This window comes from Cibotium barometz, chromosome 41 (genome assembly GCF_041138505.1).
Source record: "Cibotium barometz isolate CiBa-2024 chromosome 41, ASM4113850v1, whole genome shotgun sequence".
Lineage (NCBI taxonomy): Eukaryota > Viridiplantae > Streptophyta > Polypodiopsida > Cyatheales > Cibotiaceae > Cibotium > Cibotium barometz.
In genome coordinates this window covers 2,335,961-2,349,430 of record NC_141086.1, presented here as the reverse complement: position 1 = coordinate 2,349,430, position 13,470 = coordinate 2,335,961, and the positions used below count along the sequence as shown (strand labels likewise).

At 45.3% G+C, this 13,470-nt stretch overlaps 2 long non-coding RNA genes across 5 annotated transcripts in view; both read left to right on the top strand.

Moving 5' to 3' along the window:
• The window catches only part of LOC147614596 (uncharacterized), a 45,730-nt gene extending 37,444 nt beyond the window's left edge, over window positions 1-8,286 (top strand). For 3 of the 4 annotated variants that reach the window (XR_015262922.1, XR_015262924.1, XR_015262923.1), the window contains 3 exons: window positions 6,188-6,277; window positions 7,761-7,859; window positions 7,967-8,286. This is a non-coding gene — a long non-coding RNA (uncharacterized LOC147614596). The remainder of the gene's footprint in view (window positions 1-6,187; window positions 6,278-7,760; window positions 7,860-7,966) is intronic. The other variant, XR_015262925.1, reaches the window with a different exon arrangement.
• A 1,416-nt stretch (window positions 8,287-9,702) lies between these two features.
• LOC147614595 (uncharacterized) lies at window positions 9,703-13,201 on the top strand. The gene is made up of 2 exons (XR_015262926.1): window positions 9,703-12,604; window positions 12,847-13,201. It is a non-coding gene; the product is annotated as an uncharacterized LOC147614595 (long non-coding RNA).
• Window positions 13,202-13,470: the final 269 nt, after the last annotated feature.

The window sequence follows — 13,470 nt, the reverse complement described above, 5'->3', positions numbered from 1 at the left end:
GGGCTGACATGCTTCCCACATGGGGGTCATACGCGGACCGGAGGCACGGTGGTAGACTACATTATGGGGTCTTTGGAGGCATCACAGCTTGTCACCTCATTCTCCATTCCACCTCGTCCTATTGGGGCAGATCATACATACTTGGCATTTTCACTAGCCGGATCACCAGTATCACCAGCCCCCCACATACCGACGCCACACACTACCATCTACTTCACACATGACATGGCAGACATATACACTGGCAGAGTAGAGGATGGGCTCCTACTCATGGATCCCCTGGCACCTATGGATACCATTACAGCCCAACTGGCATCACTCCTACACACGGCTGCATTACAGAGCTTCCCACATCGTGTACACTCAGGAGAGCCTGCGAGACCTGGGACTATGCCCCAGAACAAATGGTATGATGATGAGTGCAGAGCCCTATACTCACGGCTTCGCATACAGAGAGCCTTGGGAGCCATCACAGAGCAGGAGTTGAGGAGAGAGATGAGGAGACTTACTCGCCGCAAAAGGCGGGCCTTCGCAGAGATACAGGAGCTAGAGATCTTTCATTTCTTCATGAGTAGAGATAGCCCTGTCTCATGGCGGCACTTCAGAGAGCCCCGGACCCCGACACCTATTGCAGACCCAGACCCACAGACATGGCACACACATGCAGAGGGCCTATACCATGCCCCACAGTAGCCACCTATACCTCAGCCACAGGAGCCCCGACCTACCACAGCTAGCTTCTTTACCCACTCGATGGTACAGGAAGCTATCCGCCGCCTACAGCATGGACGGGCCGTCGACCATATGGGCCTGCAGGGTGAGCATCTCATATATGCAGTAGATTCTTTAGCTCCTTTTCTTGCACACCTGTTTAACAGGGCACTAGCAGAGGGTTTGCCTGCGGAGTGGACGATGCGCACCATTGTGCCAATTCACAAAACAGGGGATATGCTCGATCCGAGCAACTACAGGACGGTTATGGTTGGCCACGTGCTGGCCAAACTCTATGGTGCAGTGCTGGAGCAAGAGCTTAGCTTATATGCTGAGCGAGCAGGTTTACGCTCATCAGGGCAGGCAGCCTTCAGGAGAGCTTTCTCTACCACTGACCATGTATTCACTTTGAGATGTATGATTGATCAGGCCAGAGTGAGGAAGAGAAAGCTCTATTGCTGCTTTGTGGATTTCCGCAAGGCATTTGACACAGTACCACGAGAGAGGCTCTTTCAGCGCCTGTAGTCTCTTGGCATACCAGCAGATATGACATGGGGCATCTATGCATTATATGAGCAGGTTTTTGGGCGAGTCAGATGTCCAGGAGGTATGTCCAAGACTATTGCTAGCACCATTGGTGTGAAGCAAGGATGCCCACTTTCCCCCACGCTATTTGTTTGTACATTGATGAGGTGGTTGACTTCATTACACGGGGAGGCGGAGATGGAGTTGATTTAGCAGGTACCTCAGTACATATTATGCTCTATGCTGATGATATTGTATTAGTGTCTGAGTCTGCAGGTGGTCTACAGCAGCATCTACATGCACTCGAGGATTTCTGCACACAGAGGGGTCTTACTGTGAACCTTGGAAAAACCAAGGTTATGGTCTTTCATACATCGAGACAGGGCAGGAGTCAGCTGACATTCACTCTCGCAGGATGCCAGGTGGAGGTGGTGACATCATACGTGTACCTAGGGGTTACCTTTTCTGCAGCAGCCACACGCTTCACCATGGGTTCAGCAACTAGAGCTAGATTGACACGGGGATATGCAGCATTGGCTATGCTAGAGAGACAGTGCCACCAGGCGCATTTTCAGGAGCCCCGGACGAAGGGGTGGCTATTTGACACATTAGTCACACCGGCATTGATGTATGGAGCAGCGGTATGGCGCCAGGCCTTGGTACCCATTGGTGGACACAGATAGAGAGACCACAGGCCTTCATGATGGCACGCATGATACGCAGCGAACCGTTAGTACCTCATGACATTATTCGAGGAGAGTTTGCTGCGCCTCCTATGATGGTAGAGGCCATATTTCAGACTATATGCCTGCTAGACAGATTCAGAGAGATGCCACAGGAGAGATTGTCATATAGAGCTTTTGAGGCATCTAGACAGCTGGCTGAGGCAGGATACAGAGGATCATGGTATGCACAGGTTACACATTGGTTCTCATAGCATGGCCTAGACATGGATCATCTACCACCATTCCAGTATGACAGGGATGCACCACATATCCGTCTCTCTCATAGTGAGAGGAACAGAGTATTGAGATAGGATCTATGGCAGCTCTATACACGAGAGACACGGATATCGCCTACACAGCCTCTTCCACCGAAGATGCTATACTACAGAGATCACTTCATGAGTATCACTGATGATGGATTTATAGAGAGGCCTAGATACATGGAGGGCTTTTTACCACATGGCTCCCGAGTGGCTATTGGTCAGCTCAGAGTTTCATCACACCGATTGGAGATTGAGACTGGCAGAGCAGCACGGATCCCTCGAGAGGAGAGGGTATGCAGATTGTGCAGAGAGGAGGTGGAGAGTGAGGAGCATTATGTATGCAGATGCAGAGCATATATAGCCATCAGAGAGAGATATCCCATTTTATTCAGAGAGTCACATTCCCTACGCCAGATCTTTGAGGCAGCAGACCAGCGTGGGCCTTTAAAGTTCTTTTCTCTCTCTCAAGGTAACAGATAAATTGTCTCATTCAGTTGGACTTGCTCGGGCTCCACACTAGCTGGACATGGGTATATCCCTACGAGCGCTCACTATGAAATCTTAGTTGTAGAGTGTCTTTTTTGAGATGGGTTCATTGAGGGTCCACGGTACTTATGGATGCACATTTGCATGCCATGGAGATAGTTTTTGGCCAGTTGAGGGTATCTTCTCAACACCTTAGGGTTGAGTGTGGTAGAGATGAGGGCATCCCACAAGATGCATGTAAATGTAGCGAATGCTACAGTGGCGAGACGGAGGACGAGGAGCACGATTTGTTTAGTTCCCACTGTACTATGAGATCCAAGAGAAATTTCATTCTCTTCCGTGATAGATTCGGCCTTCTCTCATGGGTCATGCAATATGAGGACCAGAGAGGTTTAGACATGTACTTACGAGAGCTTCGTCTTCATAGAGAGGTCATAATGAGGTACCACTCTGAGAGACAGCCAGCGGGCTGCCTCCCAGACCTCCATCACATTTTTCATTGGGTCATAGCCACCATAGAGGCCCATGTGACTGTAGCAGCAAGAAGATCAGTAAGGTCCATGATGGCGCACACGGACGCGTGGTCCTCTGGCCCCACATACATGGGCTGTCACACTGGTGAACGAGCACATTCCCTTTTGAGAACTAGGTGCCTCTATCTCAGAGGCATCATCCCTCCATTGTGGAGTTATAGATCCATGGTATCCTTCGACGACATGGTCACAACAGGGAGATGCTAATGCCGGAGGAGGACATATCACTGGATGATCACATATTCTCATCATGTACAACGATACTCTGTAACTTGGTTGAACACAATGCTAATCAATACACCTAAAATACACCAAGATTTAATGGACAACATGCTCAATACAAGAAGTAATTTGTTGAATTGACAAGAGACGCACAATGAGCTGGAACGGCCGGCCCCTCCCTCAAATAAAGTATATTGATCTTGGGAGAATCAATTACATAGTGGCATGGGCAATTCTGACGAGATTTCCACACCAATGCATGTGAATACAATATCGCAAAGGATGTGGTTGTCGGTGTAGACTTGCATCTCACACTACCCTCTCAAGTGTCTATGTTCCTTGCCATCTGCTCTCTATTGTTCCACGAACACATGGAAGCAACAATTTGCAAGAGAGCACGTAGGACAAGAGAACACTACACAGGGTATGTGATCTTCCAGTCTGGTTCCTCCCTCTTGCTACTTGCTTCCATATTTAAGCATAAAAGCTTACCAATTGCAAAGTAGAGTCGATGACAGTGGAAGTCTTCGTGATGGAAGTGCTTGGAGTGATGAAATCTTCAATTTGTCGCAATCCTTTGTGAAATTTTTTTTTTCAAGAGGATGAAGGGAATCCTGGGAAAGCTTCCCCTATGGTTTAACTTGAGAAAGGAAGGCTGAAATTAGGGTTTTCAGCATATGCGAACATAGGGCTGGTCAAGTGAGTTTTGGTCGCCCAAAACTTACTGAAGTGTGTATACACTCACTTATAAATTAGTGCTAATTCCTAAGGCTAGGTTTCCTTAGGCTAGGTTTATGACCAATACTTACCACCTGCCACATGCCACATAACCATGTCAACAGACAATTTCACACGCACGGTTCACGGGCGGACGACCCCTTTCCCGGAACTACACATTGGTCAAGCAAGCATGAAAATAACATGCAATTTCAATTGCAAGCAAGCACATAAAGATGCTATGCAATGCAACATTGGTATGGACAATCCCCATTCATGAGACTATACCAAAATAGATGTGCTCCAAGCAAGTACAGGAGGTACCAGGCCCAATGGAACACTAATCCACTAGGCATTTCCAGGCATGTACACAGAGGCATAGGTTCCAACGGAAAGCCAATTCCACAATATCACATGAGAGGCATCAAGCCATGGCATATACAACTGCCATGGATGCTAGTCCAATGTACATACATGATGAGAAAGCACGGGTGGACCAATTGGGTGGCCAAATGGTGACATACTTTAGCTTATATAGCTAGTTTTGTATAGCTTTGGTTTTTCTTTTCCATGGGTGACACTGCATCTTGGATACATTGTACGACCCTTTTAGTCTAATGATCCTCTTGGTCCTTTGAAGATGTTAATATATGTTTCTTTCTTTCTCTTTCAAGAAAATGCGAGCATCGGCCAATTGATGTGGTGTAAAACCAACTTTAATAGGGAGAAATGGAGGCAAACAAATGTAGATTGTTGGGAATTATATATCATATCCATCATGGAGAAATCTCTATATGGCTCAATGACTTAGATGATTACTGAAACTGTGGGCATAGAGAAGCTAGGCATTGATAAAGGATGTCATGTTGGTAAGGATACCATGAAAGAATGCCATGTTAAAAGGCCACCCAATCTCGCCAAAAAAGGAAAAGAGGATGTTCAATACATGAGCACAATACTTGATAGAAGAAAATGTTTATTTTGGAAAGCACGCATCTACAACTCTGCAGCTTTGATATGACGGGTAGATTCAAACCTTGTACTCGTTTTTGAGAAGCAAAGGATGCTACAGCAGGGCTGAAGCCCAGAAGGCATTTATTCGTGGTATCCTTACCAACATGCAAAGATCAATGCCTAGCTTCTCTATGCCATAGTCCCAATAATCACGTTACCATGATTATTATAGTTACTTCACTTGCGTATCTGACTTCTGTTATGATTTATAAAATTATGTGCATTTATACTTGAAAGACTAGTTTTATTTTAAATGTTGCATTATTTTAAACCTATATTTTCTTTCTGTAACAAAACTGCTATCTTAAGCCCGAAATGGGCTTGGCATTTTCTTCTAGCCTAATCTTGATCTGATCACGTTCTATCTCAAGGTTTGATGTGTTTTGTTCGTGCGACAATCCTTGATCTTGATACATTGCTAACGTGTACATGACGAGCTACATTATGGTTGAGTCTGCCTTGTATCTCCGGAGGTTTGACAGAAACTCAGTACAAAGGGCTTTGTGTGAATATATGCTCTTATGTGTGTGTGAGAGCATATCTTGGTACAGTGTTCCACACCCACTATTGGGCAGTGATGACGTTAGTGGGGATGTTGTAGTATCTAGTCCATACTATGCATAATGGAGTTGATAGTTGTATAGTCTTGTGGGTTGACTACCATGAGTATATACCATGAGTCTTGTGGAAGCATAACATTGCATTTGTAGCCCTTCAACAATCCTCCGTGAGAGATTTTTCCTGAGGCTGGCCCTTGGTTCTTGTTGAAGCTTATTAATTTCATATTTTTCTCCATTGCATCTTCTGGCTCTTGGGTCTTGGTTGTAGTTTACTTAATTTTCTGTACAGCTGGTTGAAGTGTTGAGTAGGCATGAAGTCTTAGGAGACAGTTATAGTAGAGAAGTCATGTTTTTAGTCAAGGGTGGCTCCTAGCTGTGTGTGAAGTGATTGTTTATTATACTGAATAACTATGAGTTTACATTCTGAGCAGTGAGCTGGGGCATCTCATTGTCGTCTTAGCTGGGTTTTGAATCTTTGGTGCTGGGGAACCTTGAAGGCGCTTCTCGGCACCAGTTTCTTGGTATGTTGAGACGTTGCAACCTTACTAGCTTTGAGAGCATCTATAGAATCACAACTCTTATCAGGGAAATGTGCTGTCCTTGAGTTTCTTCACAGCTGAGTAGTCTAGTTTATGTTCTTGACAATGTGTATGAAACATTGGAGCTTTAGAGTTGGGTTAACTGGCATTGATGTAAGGTCTTATATAATTAAGAAAAGGTTAATTGCTGTTGATTAACATCCGGGAAGTCATAATGACATCACCAATTTGGCAGCGTAAGGTGAAGTGTTCGGGCAAGCCTGGTATCAGGCATGTCATTATAGCTTCCTTGTGATCGGCAAATTCTTCAGAGGAATCTTTGGCCAAGGAAACAGGAAAGCCCAGTATCAGCTCGCTTCTTGACAGAGCAATCAAACCATGAGTTCAAGAGGAGAAAGCACAAATACGTTGTTTTGTGACGGGATCATGTTTGCAAAACCTGTCCTTATTGGATACTCTAAAAAGTTAAGTTTTCTGTTGGTAAAATTAGACCCCCCCCCCCCCCCCCCCCCCCTCTGGAGGTTTACACCCTTGAACAAGTTGAGTTTACGTAAAAAGGGAGGGAACCGTTGTAGGATTAGTTTTGTGGACAGCTTTCTGCTTTCTCAAATTGTCAATTAACTACAAAGACCTAGTCTTGGGCCTTGTAGAAGTTAGGCTGCAGAATCCCACAAGCATTAAGATAAAACCACTGGCTTGATGATTCAGTGGAGAGGTTCCTGGATTGTTGATGCAAGAAGCGTCTTGCTATGAGCACATCAAGTAAGGCAATATCGCAAGGCAGGTGCATAGAACGTGATTCAAGTAATTACAAGACATTGACTTCGTGCATTGCTTAAACCCTGACATCCTATACCAAACAAGATCACAATCAAAGTGGCTGGCTAGATCTTCTCATGGGGTGATTTCGATCGTGATCTCCTTGGGGTGCTTGCAACTGGAGATGCCTGGTCATGAATGCAAATCCATTCACTTATACAGGCTTGGAGTAGCCCAGCTATTTCAAGTCTTCACCTCATTAATGAAGGCAGCCTAGTTACGTCTTTTAGGCACATGACACTTCCAAATGTAATGGGAATTTCTCTTTTAACATTTAATTATTTCTCATAGATAAATAAATTTATCTAAAAAATTATTTTTAAAATTAAATGAATTATCCCATAATTCCAATATGATCGGAAATTCTCTTTTCCCACTCTTGAAGCTCAAGGGGACTGGGTGTGCAAATTTTTTCTTAAAGGTGTGCATCGTTTTTGTGTCCAGAGCTTTTTAATGATTATGTTTCATTTCCTGTTACATTTTAAAATTAGCCCCTATTACGCGAGTTGGCCTTGGTGAAGTTATTGTCGGGATTGTATTGTGGCACCACGAGTCTCCTTTTCTGAGATCTTGACACTGGCATCTGAAAACTGCGAACATCTGAGTCTGGTCCTTAGTTCTAACACTAGTTCCTGCTTTTCATCAGCCCATTGGAGATTCTGCAGCGATTTGGGGTTCCAACAGAGCGTGGTATGCGTCCACCTTTGGAGTGCACACAAAGCTGACATCGCAATAAGATCCTCAGGTTAGTGTGGTCCCACATATCCTTGTGCAACTCATGTATCAAGTCACCTTATGTTGTTACAAAGTGTCAATCTGCAATAACTCTTGTTTCTGGTATTACTTGTGCAGGGAATTCTTCTTGTCCTTGCATTTTGTAAAGCTAGGGTATATCTTGGTAATTTGTAAATTCTTAAGCTTTTTGTATCATGTCATCACAATTTGTTAAAAGAAAGTGTAGTTCGATACACTGCACAACTAATTTTTGGTCTTATATACTTTGTAGGATACATTGTAACATATTTTATGTACACATGTGCAATATTACATGCCATAATGTTTTCATAGTTGCCCTTCACTCAGGGCTTCTATCAAAGTTCTAGGAACTGGGCGACACGCTTTGTGGTACCCTAATTGTGCAATGTTTATTTCAAACGTTTCTTTTTCTTTTACCTTTGAGGCTTCTGTTTTTATTTTCTTGTTTTGTCCTTTAGTTGCAAGGATAAAATCTCTCACCTGTTACTCTTCTACCAGTTCATTTCATTTTTGTACTATCTAGGATGAGATATATGATGGAAACATTGTAACACTTCGGTCTCATAGGCCAATCTGGCCTTTAATATTTCCTTCTTCTTCTTCTTCTTCTTCTTCTCTCTCTCTCTCTCTCTCTCTCTCTCTCTCTCTCTCATCATAGGAGGCGAAGCAAACTCTACTCAGATAATGTCATGAGGTAGTGACGGTTTGCTGCGTATCATGCGTGCCATCATGAGGGCCTGTGGTCTCTCTCTGTGTGTCCACCAATGGGTAGCAAGGCCTGGCGCCCATACCGCTGCTCCATACATCAGTGCCGGTGTGACTAATGTGTCAAATAGCCACCCCTTCGTCCGGGGCTCCTGAAAATGCGCCTGGTGGCACTGTCTCTCTAGCATAGCCAATGCTGCATATCCCCGTGTCAATCTAGCTCTGGCTGCTGAACCCATGGTGAAGCGTGTGGCTGTTGCAGAGAAGGTAACCCCTAGGTACACGTATGATGTCACCACCTCCACCTGGCGTCCTGCGAGAGTGAATGTCAGCTGACTCCTGGCCTGTCTCGATGTATGAAAGACCATAACCTTGGTTTTCCCAAGGTTCACAGTCAGAGCCCTCTGTGTGCAGAAATCATGGAGTGCATGTAGATGCTGCTGTAGACCTCCTGGAGACTCAGACACTAATACAATATCATCAGCATAAAGCATAATATGTACCGAGGTACCTGCTAAATCAACTCCATCTCCGCCTCCTCGTGTAATGAAGTCAGCCACCTCATCAATGTATAACCCAAATAGCGTGGGGGAAAGTGGGCATCCTTGCTTCACACCAATGGTGCTAGCAATAGTCTTGGACATACCTCCTGGACATCTGACTCGCCCAAAAACTTGCTCATATAATGCATAGATGCCCCATGTCATATCTGCTGGTATGCCAAGAGACTGCAGGCGCTAAAAGAGCCTCTCTCGTGGTACTGTGTCAAATGCCTTGCGAAAATCCACAAAGCAGCAATAGAGCTTTCTCTTCCTCACTCTGGCCTGATCAATCATACATCTCAAAGTGAATACATGGTCAGTGGTCGAGAAAGCTCTCCTGAAGCCTGCCTGCCCTGATAAGCGTAAACCTGCTCGCTCAATATATAAGCTAAGCTCTTGCTCCAACACTGCACCATAGAGTTTGGCCAACACGTGGCCAACCATAACCGTCCTGTAGTTGCTCGGATCGAGCATATTCCTTGTTTTGTGAATCGGCACAATGGTGTGCATCATCCACTCCGCACGCAAATCCTCTGCTAGTGCCCTGTTGAACAGGTGTGCAAGAAAAGGAGCCTAAGAATCTACTGCATATATGCGATGCTCACCCTACAGGCTCATATGGTCGGTGGCCCGTCCATGCTGTAGGCGGCGGATGGCTACCTTTACCATCGAGTGGGTAAAGAAGCTAGCTGTGGTAGGTCGAGGCTCCTGTTGGCTGCTGTGGGGCGTGGTATAGGCCCTCTGCATATGTGTGCCATGTCTGTGGGTCTGCAATAGGTGTCGGTGTCCGGGGCTCTCTGAAGTTCCGCCATGACATAGGGCTATCTCTACTCATGAAGAAATGAAAGATTTGTAGCTCCTATATCTCTGCGAAGGCCTGCCTTTTGCGGCGAGTAAGTCTCCTCATCTCTCTCCTCGACTCTTGCTCTGTGATGGCTCCTAAGGCTCTCTGTATGCGGAGCCGTGAGTATAGGGCTCTGCACTCGTCATCATACCATCTGTTCTGGGGCATAGTCCCAGATCTCGCAGGCTCTCCTGAGTGGACACGATGTGGGAAGCTTTGTAATGCAGCCGTGTGTAGGAGTGATGCCAGCTGGGTTGTAATGGTATCCATAGGTGCCAGGGGATCCTTGAGTAGGAGCCCATCCTCTACTCTGCCAGTGTATATGTCTGCCATGTCATGTGTGAAGTAGATGGTAGTGTGTGGCGTCGGTATGTGGGGGGCTCGTGATACTGTAGATCCGGCTAGTGAAAATGCCAAGTATGTATGATCTGCCCCAATAGGACGAGGTGGAATGGTGAATGAGGTGACAGGCTGTGATGCCTCCAAAGACCCCATAATGTAGTCTACCACCGTGCCTCCGGTCCGTGTATGACCCCCATGTGGGAAGCAGAGCTTTTGAGGCATCTAGATAGCTGGCTAAGGCAGGAGACAGAGGATCATGGTATGCACAGGTCACACATTGGTTCTCACAGCATGGCCTAGACATGGATCATCTACCACCATTCCAGTATGACAAGGATGCACCACATATCCGTCTCTCTCATAGTGAGAGGAACAGAGTATTGAGATAGGACCTATGGCAACTCTATACACGAGAGACATGGATATCGCCTACACAGCCTCTTCCACCAAAGATGCTATACTACAGAGATCACTTCATGAGTATCACTGTTGATGGATTTATAGAGAGGCCTAGATACATGGAGGGCTTTTTACCACACGGCTCCCGAGTGGCTATTGGTCAGCATAGAGTTTCATCCCGGTGTGTTGTAGCTGCACCTTCAGGCTTCTCTTCTGTGCTGTTGGCAACCCTCCGGACTCCGTCTTGGATGCTCAGGAGTTTGATTTCTGTCTGCCAGGCTGGAGAACTTCTCAAATGTTAGGTAGGTCCATAGCTATGGATAGTGAGGCTCAGAGAGACATTGCACTGAGGAGTGGTTGAGCCAACCTTGAGAGAAGCTGTGAGAACTATAGGTGGTAGAGGAAGCACTTTGCAGACCTAAGAGGAGACCGGTTGCAGAGCGAGGAAGGGAAGCAAGTGATTGGAAGCAGGCGCTCGGAAGTCACTGATCAGAAGTTCGTCTCATCAATCGGTGATTGAAGGAGGCGATCGGAGGGATGTCATCAATCGGCAATTGGAGGGATCGAGTGGAGGAGGCATCAATTGGAGAGTCGACAAAGGAGCCATTAGAATGAGCGACTGGAGGACAGCGATCGCAAGTCACCGATCGGAACTGACTCGTCGTCATTGACCATGTCACCGCCCGGCACGGAATATCAGCGGTGGAACAATTGTAGGTGAATTTTTTGAAACAATGAAGCCTTTGCCACGTAAGCCACAAGTGTGGCAGAGTTCAATCGACGGAGGTGGTCGAGAAGGGGAGGAGCGTTGGTGGAGGTGTGAGTGCGACATTCACACCGTCGATATATGGTGGAGCAGTGGGTGGAACTAGGCTAAGGTAGGGCGGCAGTAGTGGGCGGTGCTGCTACGGTGGAGGGAGCAACCGCAACATACATGCGGAGCTGGAGCTGGCAAGACCACACAGAAGTGTAGAGCTTTCCAAACTTTGATACCATATGCGAGCCAGCCACGTAGGAGGTACGCTATGGCGAACGATGCTCAATAGCTAAGAGAAGGTTGAGTGAGGAAGCGAAATGTTGAAGTAAACTGGATACGAGGACCAAAAAGCACAATACAAAGATTGATGCTTTAATCTTCCACGTACAATGCTCTTTTATACGCGAAACGCCTTATCTTTCTCAACACTCAAACTATGGGGCAATGACATGTGTAATAGAGTGACATCATTGCTTACTCACACGAACGTATAAGTGGCTATTGGCCCTTGTTCACACGCTTCGACATTTATACACCTTTTAAGGGGTGTTTACAGACATAAAGCTCCAAAATACCAAATAATTCTTTTGTTGAAAAGTGGATTTTGTGATGTAAACTCTACTTAGGCTTTGGTAAAAGCAATGACACGTCTAATAGAGTGACATCATATTGCTTACTCACACAACGCATAAGTGACTATTGGCCCTTGTTCACACGCTTCGACATTTATACACCTTTTAAGGGGTGCTTACACACAAATCTCCAAAATACTAAATAGTTCTTCTGTTGAAAAGTGGATTTTTTGATGTAAACTCTACTCAGGCTTTGGTTGATGATATACATGAAACTCTTTTTGATCCAAATTTTGAGTTATTTTGTTGTTTTAATGATCTTTTCTATTATGAATTTTGTTAAGATCATCTTCTTGTGAATGTAATTCCGTCTCAACTACTGAGACTACTAAAGAACAACAAATTTTCGATGCTATTTTGAAAGAGTTTCATGATGTGCTTCGTAACGAGTTACTAGGGGGTCCCCACTGGAGCGGGGTGTTGATGTGGGTCAATCTCATAGCGTCGAGGATGCTCGGAACTACTCGGTTCGAGATTGTGCGCATGCCATTGTATTCTTACAAGTGTCATTTTGTAAGCCCTCGAAACTAGGCAAAAGTTTTGGCCTTGTTTTGTACGTAGACAAAAGTTTGTGTTCATACAAGCTTACTTTCGGGGTGTGAACACAAACTCGGGCAGGGGCATTGTTACACTTGTGGGGGCACCCATTCCTTTGTATTTTTAAGAGGCACCCTCTTTTGAAAATTAGAGTGCGCACGCTTAATTTTGTACATTGTGTGGACGCTCACAATATTATCTATTTACGTTTGGTGCAGACACTCCGGCTACCCATAGAGGCAAGTTATCACCGGTATGTCGGCAATCTTGCTTGGGGCATAGACGTGGAAGGGTGGGATCTAACGGTGCTTAGGTTGGAGGTTCAAATCTTTGCCAAGAGGCTTTGGACTTCCACATTATGAAAACCTTCACAAGGTGGACCTGATCTTAGGAATGCCTTGATTTTTTCACACGAGAGCAAGACGACAATGTTTATTATTTTTCTCATAGGGGCTCGCTTGTTCATGACGATGAACTTTTTGTAATTCGGGGTGATATCCCCAGTGGATTTTTTGATGTAAACTCTGCTCGGGCTTTGGTTGATGATATATATGAAACTCTTTTTGATCCAAATTTTGAGTTATTTTGTTGTTTTAATGATTTTTTCTATTATGAATTTTGTTAAGATCATCTTCTTGTGAATGTAATTCTGTCTCAACTACTGAGACTACTAAAGACCAACAAATTTGGGATGCTATTTTGAAAGAGTTACATGATGTGCTTCGTAACGAGTTACTAGGTGGTCCACACGTGAGCGGGGTGTTAATGTGGGTCAATCTCATAGCGTTGACGATGCTCGGAACTACTCGGTTCGACATCGTGCGCATACCATTGTATTCTTA